This window comes from Lactuca virosa, chromosome 1 (assembly GCF_052849685.1).
Source record: "Lactuca virosa cultivar CGN04683 chromosome 1, Lactuca_virosa_CGN04683_v6, whole genome shotgun sequence".
Lineage (NCBI taxonomy): Eukaryota > Viridiplantae > Streptophyta > Magnoliopsida > Asterales > Asteraceae > Lactuca > Lactuca virosa.
In genome coordinates, this window is record NC_136426.1 from 284,780,188 (window position 1) to 284,790,582 (window position 10,395).

The window sequence follows — 10,395 nt, forward strand, 5'->3', positions numbered from 1 at the left end:
TGGATTTGATATCCCTGTAGTTGATTACGTGTTGAATATAAGATGATTATGCATGCTAGTTTGCTATGCCAGTTAGGTAGATCTTTAGGACTACCTGTGTTACTGCTTGATTATCTGTATGTGTCATTAGCTGTATATGTAGACATGTTGTGTGGGTAGGGTTGAGGTTGCACTGCTTCTTGCGGTGACCAACAAACCCTGGAGTATGCCAGATATGAGCTGAGGACCGGGAAGGCATACCAGACTCATACTGAGGACTCATTAGCATACCAGATACGAGTTGAGGACCGAATGGTATACCAGACTCGTACTGAGGGCTTAAGGGTATTAGAGCATTCCATTTGTAGGCTGAGGGCCAAGGGAGCATGCCAGACTCGCACTGAGGGCTGATCAGTTATATTTCAGTCTTAGGACTGGAGGGGGCAAGCCAATCATAAGCTGTGGGCTCCAGAGCAAACCAGACTTATGTTGTGCGCTCGGAGGCAAGCCAGATGTGAGCTGTGGGCCCGGAAGGCAAGCCAAACTCACACTGTTGGTCGGGGGGGGGGGGGAGGGGGGGGGGGTAATCCTGACCGTAGAGTTGTGGACCCATTACATGGTGTTATTATGTGTATTGTTGTTATGTATCGGTATCTTGGAGGAACTCACTAAGATGTGTGCTTACGGTTTCACTTTATTGTTTCAGGTGCTCCAGATGTTTCGGCATGGCGAAGGCGTGATCGTACCCATCCTTGTGAATTGGACTTATGGTTCATGGGATACTCTGATATTAAACTATTTTGAAATCATTTTTGTAATAACTAATGGCTTTTGAATGTTTGAAAAAGTTTTAAATTGGCTTGATTTTTATGGGTGTTACAATATCATTATAGCATTGTCTTTCCAAAAATTACCAAACTACAAAATATCAACATATCAAACCATAACCAACATATCATTATAGCATTCTACTTTCCAAAAATTACCAAACTACAAAATATCAACATATCAAACCATAACCAACATATCATTATAACATTCTACTTTCCAAAAATTACCAAACTACAAAATATCAACATATCAAACCATAACCAACATATCATTATAGCATTCTACTTTCCAAAAATTACCAAACTACAAAATATCAACATATCAAACCATAACCAACATATCATTATAACATTCTACTTTCCATTATAGCATTGTACTATATACTAAACAAACAATTACATGTGATTGTGGTGGTTCTTGTGTCATCAGTTGTTCCTGATCGTACATAGACACAACGGTAGGAGGTTTACGCCCAATGCCTCTGATATGTCCGCGTCGAACACCCAATATTCTTTCAAAATATTTTCTTATATCACTTGGTGTTAGACCGCTTGCTGCAGAAGAAGCTTGGGTTTGTTGATTGATCTCCTGGAGTAAAGCATTCTGTATTTTCAAAAAATAATAAACATCATAAACATTAGATTACTAAATACCCTTGACGATATAAACACTTATATGAAAATACAAATTAACCACTTACGTATTGTTGCTCGACTGCAGGACTATAAAATACCCCTTGGCGATTGGAATTAGCCTTACAGAATGCTTCGATTTGAGTGATATCCTATTTAACATTAAAATTTAGATTAATTGTACTTTAAATAAACATTTAAATATATCATAACTTACTTGTTTGAAACATGCATTGTTGTACGAGCTCGACCCCCCTCTGTTTACAATTAGTTGTTTTGCACGGACTTCTGTGTTTGATGCCGAACGCCTTAAAAATTCGGGCGTTTGAAAATGTTCGACTGCCTTTGCCCAATTTTCAAGTGACATACCCTTGGGGGGTTGCTTAATGCCATTGGGATATCTGCAAGCCCCCCGATAAGCTTAAAATAAGAATGGGCTTTACTTTTTCGGCCTCTGTAAAATTTTGCAAGACTCGACTCAATGCTCCGCAACAATTGAGCACGCTTCGGATCCAAGTTAACCTTATCCAAGTTAGTTAATTAAATAACAATCACAACTAAACTTAAAATATTATCCAAGTTACCTTTAGATGCACAATTGTTGCATTCCTTAACGCGGGGGAATCGTTGTCCCAACCAGATACGTTGAAAGGGACGTTGTTCCACAAATAGCTCCCAATTTCATGTGACAACCAATTAGCAGGCTTCTCGACAGGGGAATATGGGATCTCCCTGTCGAAATCCAAATCCACAGGCTTTCCCTTGTTTGCCCGTATCCACTTTCCTAGCTCGATGTTCTTTGACAAGCCCCTTCTTTTTTTTTGGAAGCTCGGCTGGAAAAATACAATTAAAAATATTAGTCACGATAACTTATAATAAATTAATAAAAATAGCTAATAAATATATCATAATAAAAGTTATCATCATGTTCATGTTGTCCGCGACCAAAGCCTCCTGGAGGTGGTGGATCCCCAGCTCCATCACCACCGTGTCCAATGCCCATAACATCGACCATCATGACAAAGAGTATTCCCCTAGTAAATCTCATTTGTAGCCTGTAAAATTACAAGATGTACAATATAGAAATACAATATGAATAAAAGTTAGTTACCCTGCAAAATTATAAGATATGCAATATAGACAAACAACATAAATAAAAGTTAGACAAACAATATGAATAAAAGTTAGACTTCAAATAAAGTTTCTATTACAAAAAAACATTTGATTTTTTTTTAATCAGAATCTCCATCATATACTTCAATGTCTTCTTCATCAGTATCATAATCAAAATCGTCATCATCATAATCAGTCTCTTCCTCGGAAACATTATCGACTCTACTAGTTGGCGGAGGTACTTCAGTATCGTCCTCATCATCATAATCAACATTGTTTTGAACTACATCAACATTGTTTTGAAAGTATTGTGAGAAGTCGATAAAAAGTCTAGCTCCAGATGAAGAGTTGTTTTGAACTACATCAACATTTTCGGCCTCCACATTGTCGACATTTTGGACTGAGTCATTGTAAGCATTTTGAACACGACATTGTCGGATGGTAGATTCCAAATACTTTGATGATTAACATGCTCGACGACACCACAAGGGTTGTTTTGGTTTCTTCGGTGATTAACAGGCTCGCAAATGTAGAACACTTGTTTGGCTTGTGAAGCATATATGAGTTGATCATCTTGGTATGCTTCTTGTTCTATGTTGATACTTATGAAATTATCATCACGAATATCTCTTGTATGAAACCACTTACACAGAAATATTACAGTCGAATAATCATATGGATATTGCACCTCCATAATCTCTTATAACTGGCCATAATATTTCTCTCCATTCTCTCCCACAGCTAGAACCCCAGAGTTTTTTGTTTTGCATTGTGCGTCACGACTAAGTACCATAAACCTAACATCGTTGACTATGCACGCGGTGTAAGTATAAACATCCATTTGTGAACCCATTGAAAGGGCCAACAACTCTTTGTGGAATTCTGAAGAGTTTTCTTTTTCTATCTGAAAAACCTATTAAACATATGTTGATATGTTATGTATTCTTGGTTCGTTATATTGATCAAATATATTTGTTTGTTATTTATTATTACCTTTTCAAGAAACCAGTTGGGAAATTCGGTCTTTTTGTCACTTTCAGGATGTCCAGATTTGGATTTTCTATATTGATGACAAAAACACACACACACACATATATGTATATATATATATATATATATATATATATATATATATATATATATATATATATATATATATGTGTGTGTGTGTGTGTGTGTGTAATTGATGAATGGAAAAAAGTAACAATAAATAATGAAAGATCATTAAAAATAAGAACACTTACTCGATGTATTGTCTGACTTCTTGACAACTATTCAATATAAACCATTCTATATTACGTTTTTCCCTTATATCAAGATGTTTGATTTGCGTTGCGCTGGCCGGTCGACACTTGGACTCAAACATCCAAAACTTTGTTTTTTCAATGACAACGTCCTCGTTTCTTTCACGGTGATTGAATTGAGTCTGCACATCTCAAAGGTACATCGAACAAAATGACAAAGCTTCTTCAACAACATAAACTTCAGATATACAACCTTCCGGCCTCGCCTTATTTCTGACATAGTTTTTTAGTTTTTTTTCATATACCTTTCAAACGGATACATCCATCTCATACATACTGGGCCTCCGCCAATCGCTTCATCAGGTAAATGCAAAACTAAATGAATCATGACGTCGAAAAAAGTTGGAGGATAAATCAACTCTAACTTGCATAGTATTCTAATAATGTCTTCTTTTGCTTTCCTCATATCCTCCAACTTTAGTGTTCTGGAGCAAATTTGCTTGAAAAACGTAACAAGATCTATAATTGGTGTAGAAGTTTCTTTTTCCAATAACGCCCTAACTCCAATTGGTATCAAACATTGCATAAGAATGTGATATTCATGAGATTTCAACCCAATAATGTTAGTATCATTATCTACCACTTTCTTACTAATGTTAGATCCAAACCCATCTGGCAATTTAACATCTCTTATAAATTGACAAAAGATTTTTCGATCAGGTTTCTTGAATGAGTAGCTTGCATGTGGTCTAGTAAACTTGTTACCCTTTTTTTGCAACCATTGATTACGTCGGATATTCAAATTTTTCAAGTCCTCACGTTTATTTGATATGTCTTTACTCTTATCATTCATCTTAGAAGTACCCAAAAGACTCTCACCCACATTTTTCTCGACATGCATCACATCAAAGTTGTGCTTCAGCTGCAGAGAAGACCAATACTCGAGCTTGAAAAATATGCTATGTTTTGACCAGTTCAACTCGAATCCTTGTCGATCCATGTTTTCCTTGAGAGTGTTAGGATGTTTACCTGGTTTACGAAGTAGTAGACGACCTAGTTGCTCTTGTCTGTCTTCATCGGTAAAGTGTCTCGGAGCGGGTGTTGTCTCGGTTTGCCCGTTAAATTTTCAACTCATCCTTAATGGATCATCAACATCTAAGAACCGATGATGACCGATATAAATGACTTTATTTACTGCACGATATGAGGGAGTGTCTTCATTGCAAGTCGGGAATGCTCTATACCCTTGTCCTCTCCAACCCGATAAACTACTACGAGTTGGAAAGTCGTTTATTGTCCATAACAACATAGCGTTCATCGTGAAGAATTTTTTTGTCACTGCGTCTTTAATACGTATGCCTGAGTGCCACAAAAACTTATGTTCTTCCACTAACGGCCTAAGGAAAACATCTATGTCCTTTCCAGGTGCTTTAGGGTCCGGAATCAACAAGGCCAACATGAATGATGACTCTTTCATACAAAGCCATGGTGGCAGATTATATATGGTGACTACAACCGGCCACGTACTATGCAGATTACACATGTTACCAAATGGATTAAAGCCGTCAGCTGCCAGCCCTAGGTGCACGTTGCGAGGTTCACTCAAAAAGTCAGGGTAATCTACATGAAAATTTTGCCAAGACTCTCCATCAACGGGATGACGCATCACACCATCTTCTGATCTCCCGCTACTATTCCATAGCATATTTTTTGAAGTGTACCTTGAACAATACAAACGTCGTAGTCTAGGGGTCACTAGAAAGTACCGTAACACCTTATGAGCCACCTTCTTACCCTTGGTGTTTTTATGATTCCACCAACTCTCTTTACAAACAGGACAAAATTGCAATGACTTATGTTCCTTCCTGAAAAGAAAACAATCGTTTTTGCACACATGTATTGACTTGTACCCCAAACCTAACTTCTTCAGTTTCTTTTTGGCTAGATAATATGAACAGGGAACCTTGTTGTCGTGTGGAAATGCTAAATGCAACAACTCAAGGAGTTGATCAAATGAACTATCAGTCCATTTTTTGTTGACCTTGATATGCATCAGCTTTGCTAAAAAATCAAGAAAATAAACTTACAACCAGGATATAACTTGGTTTCGACTGCCTCTAACAACTGGTCAAAATCATCATCAACACCGCTACCCCCTGTGTTCGAGGTTCCTTCATCGAGGTTGGCATCATTTTCTCTCGACTCCCACATAACATTCTCAATAACATCAGCCATCTCGTTACTTGGTGATACGACATCTACAACCGGAGGAATTAAAGGTTCACCGTGATATATCTACGTTCCATATAACCGACTGAAACCATATATACGAACATGACGTCTTATTGCTTTCAGATCCATGAAGTAACGATTATCACATTGCTCACACGGACATCTGGTTTCACCTTTACAATCTAGGTGTAACTTGGATCTCTTGACAAAAGATTCGACTCCTAGCTGGAACTCGGGAGATTGACGATGTGGATTAGTAGTCTAACTTTTATCAATAGACATGATGCAACTGAAACATAGTTTAGTGTTTAAGGTTTACTCTATGGGAAACAAAAATCAAGTAGAGTATTCATAAAGTCGATGGTTCAAAAAGTATCCCCAACACGGAACACATGAACAAATAATCAGAAATGGATAGAGTATTCACAAAGGTAGGTTTCTAAACCCACTTTTTGAATACCTATCTCATATGTGAACGTGTATTACATGATTGTATGTTTAAGAAAAATTCGGCAACATTTCCCCTTAGCTCCCACGCATATATATATATATATATATATATATATATATATATATATATATATATATATATATATATATATATATATATATATATATATATATATATATATATATATATATATATATATATATATATATACTCGAGAAGCAAAGAGAAAATAACAACAAAATATTTCTTAAACAAACAATCATGTAATACATGTTCACATCCTAAACGAGATAAAGTATTCAAAAAGCAGTGGCAAAACGGGGACAGCCCGAAATTAATTTCTAAATCAATTTCAGGCGGGTATTTCTAGGCTTTTGATGATTATAAAGAAGAAACTTAAACTAAAGTACGATGTTATGATAGAAAATAAACAAAAATATAATGTTATACTTAACAAAAGTATCATAATTTTATTAATTATAACATCATACTTTTGTTTATTTTCTATTACATAATATTATGGTTTACAATTAATTTAAGATTTTCTTTTTATTGATTTTTGTTAATTATAACATTATAATTTGATTTTACAACTAATTTAATATTTTCTTTTTATTCATTTTTTTTAAATTAATTTAACTTTATTTTATAATTAATTTAATTTGATTTTATAATTAATTTGATTTTATTTTAATATTAATACAAATTTGATTTTATAATTAATTTAATTTGATTTTATAATTAATTTGATTTATTTTAATATTAATATTAATTTGATTTTATAATTAATTTAATTTGATTTTATAATTAATTTGATTTTATTTTAATATTAATATTAATTTGATTTTATAATTAATTTAACTTGATTTTATAATGAATTTAATTTGATTTTATATATAATTTGATTTGATTTTAAAGTTAACTTAATTTGATTTTCTAATTAATTTAATATTTTCTTTTTTGTTATTAGTTTAATTTTTTACACTAATTTTATTTTATTTTAATATTAAAACTAACTTGATTTTATAACCAATTTAATTTGATATTACAATTAATTTAATATTTTTTTATTGATTTTTTTAAAATTAATTTAACTTTATTTTATAACTAGGTGAGTTACACCGCGTTGCGGGGTCAGATGTGTGATTTTTTTTGGTCTAAGTTATTAAAGACATACAGAGGTATTCAAAAGAAGAGTTAAAAAGAAGAAAAAAATTTATGCTTATTGGTAGTAGAGGTTTTGTCAAGCTGCATGAAGTGACCCCATCACGTGACATGAAGTACAATGTCATTTGGTGCATCTGCCGTATTTTGTAAATTGCAACAAATGTTATTTTTGTTTTTATCGGTTGCATAAAGAAATTCAATTCATACATACTGGAAGAATAAAAAACAAACACATTCATGCCATAACTTAGTATGAAGATCAATCTAATCATTGTCTACATAAAAATGGACAAAAAGAGTGGTATTACTTATTAAACAAAATAAAAATCAAAATATCTTCCTATTCCTCAAATTTTATAAATATCAACTGATGAATAAAGTTTAATGCTAAGAAAGAAAAGGGAATTTGTTACCATATTACATCAAACATAGAATATTAAGTCATCCCCGAGTTGTGATCCTAGCTTTCGGTCAGGCCCTTTATAGAAAAACTCATGGATTCTGCCCGAGACAATGGTAATTGTTACCTCTTTCTTTCATGTCTAGTCTCTGTCTTATACGAATTCTGATAACCCGTTCCCGGTTTTCATGTACTGTAGATTGTAGGCTTCATAAATCTATGCATCTTCGACGACCGTGGCATTTTCATAATTACATCTTCAATTTCCGACTTCTCGATCAAACCTGATGATTTCTTTGTTACAAAATCCAATTTCTGATTTAACTTCTTGATTACTTTCATGAATCAGTCACGGTTGTTTTCAATCTCTTGCATCTCATGGTGCAGGTCAGTCATGGATAATTCATTCACTGTTCTCACTTCCTGTTTCATAATCATCAAGTAAAAATGTAACTGTTTATTTAAAAAAAACATGAATTAGAGTAATTTTGGCAGTAAAGTTTTTTGTAAGTAAAATTCTAATTTAAAAAAAAAATTACATACATTGAATAATTTTTATACTTATAATGGCAGGTTACTTATATTTTTTCACATCATATAAAAACTACCAACTTATAAACACTACAAAAAAAAACACGCATTGAATACAATTTTTATCTAATCATAAATGAACCTGAGATTCAAAATCTATAATCATTCATAAATTCATGAAAGAAAATGCATTATCTAACTTTGTAAAGTGCTTGTGTTGTCAAAGAACGAATATAAACCCACATTATTGATAAATTTTGGCGGATTAGGCAGTGTACTGCATAAACCTGAATACATAATAGAAAAAAAAAACTTAATTTATATCAGGAGGTTGCTTAACATCTCTCAGTTATCTGTCCTGATGGATTAGTTTAGTCTAGAACACCATAACAACAACATAAAATTCAAAAGCAAGAATAAAATTTTCATCAAGAAATAGAAAAAAATGGTTCCTTACCAGTACTGAAAATGTACTTAGACAAAATGAGAAAATATTATTAAATCAAGCACCTGGTAGAGCAGAACTGGTTGCGAATTTTATTAGGCTCCAATCTTTATCCGGCGACACAACTAAAAACCAAAGTGTTGAACACCTGAATGTGTCGGATAAAAGTTTCCTTGACAACCAAATTTTGTAAGAAAATAATTTTTACAGAGGAAAATGAGTTACTTGAAGTAGGTTTGGTCCATTTTAAGAACTAAAACGGGTAATTGTGAAGCCCTTGTAAAAGGAGTATTTTAAAAATAAAATCATTAAAAGATTTATATCAGATTACTGAAATGAAGATTTTGCCCAAAAGAAAACAAAAAACAAAAAAAAAACCTTAATTTGAACGATACCACAATTTTTTTTGAAAACAATGGCACTACAGGGAAAGTAAAATTTACCAAATGGACTTACTGATATCCGAAAATATTATTGTTACCATACATTAACAAAAATGCACGACTGGATCCAATGAGTGTTTATCACTTAAATCAAACCATAAAAGTACTACCTAACACTTGTAATGTCTTTGTCGGATAAAATTGTGAGTAATCAGACCACGTGAACTCATGATCCATCCAATAAGATACTCAATAGAAAAAAAAAACACAGATTAAGAGGCTCACAGATCACTGATATTTTAGAGCTCAGGTAACACATAATACAAAATAAAGCCGACGTGAGAAAACCTGTTGACAAAAAATATTATATAAATAAATCAGGATGTACCTTTATCTTGTCTCATTTTTAAAGAGAAAGCAAAAACAATATGTGTCATACCTTGAAAACTTCTGTATCATCAACATAAGAAATGCTCAAGAGATATTCAAGGCCCATTAAAAGTGCAGCAGTGTTCTCTTGTGTGGATTCCAGTACACGGATATGAAACTGCATGCAGAGTGCCATATTAGATCTAATGTAATAAAGTTAAGACACAAAAGACAAACTTACCTTGTAAAATGAAGTGAAAAACAATGCCAAACTCTGAATGAATGCCTGAAAAGAGGAAAAATAAGAACAAAACTTATTAGTAACGCTTTGTTTGAATAAATTAAGTTTAAAGTTAATCATAACATACATTTCTTGTTAAACCCTATAATCACCTGCTCGTCACTAGAGCCATTTAAATATGCATCTAGTATATTTGTAGTAGGTGGAAGAACCGTCTACAAAAAAATGAAACATACAATAAAAATAATTTAAAAGAACATAAGCACAAAGATAGGGCAAAACAAAAACATAAAAAGGTTTTCGCACATACCTGTAACTGGACCATGAATATGTTATACATTTTAACATACTGCAAGTTGTAGAAATCCCCAAAGTTC

The 10,395-nt window shown here is 33.2% G+C and overlaps 1 long non-coding RNA gene across 1 annotated transcript; it reads right to left on the reverse strand.

Annotated features, from left to right (window-relative positions):
• Positions 1-9,609: 9,609 nt before the first annotated feature.
• LOC145109492 (uncharacterized) lies at positions 9,610-10,063 on the reverse strand. Its single transcript, XR_013709037.1, has 3 exons — positions 10,019-10,063; positions 9,848-9,955; positions 9,610-9,756 (listed from the first exon to the last, which is right to left on the reverse strand). It is a non-coding gene; the product is annotated as an uncharacterized LOC145109492 (long non-coding RNA).
• Between the last annotated feature and the right edge of the window lie 332 nt (positions 10,064-10,395).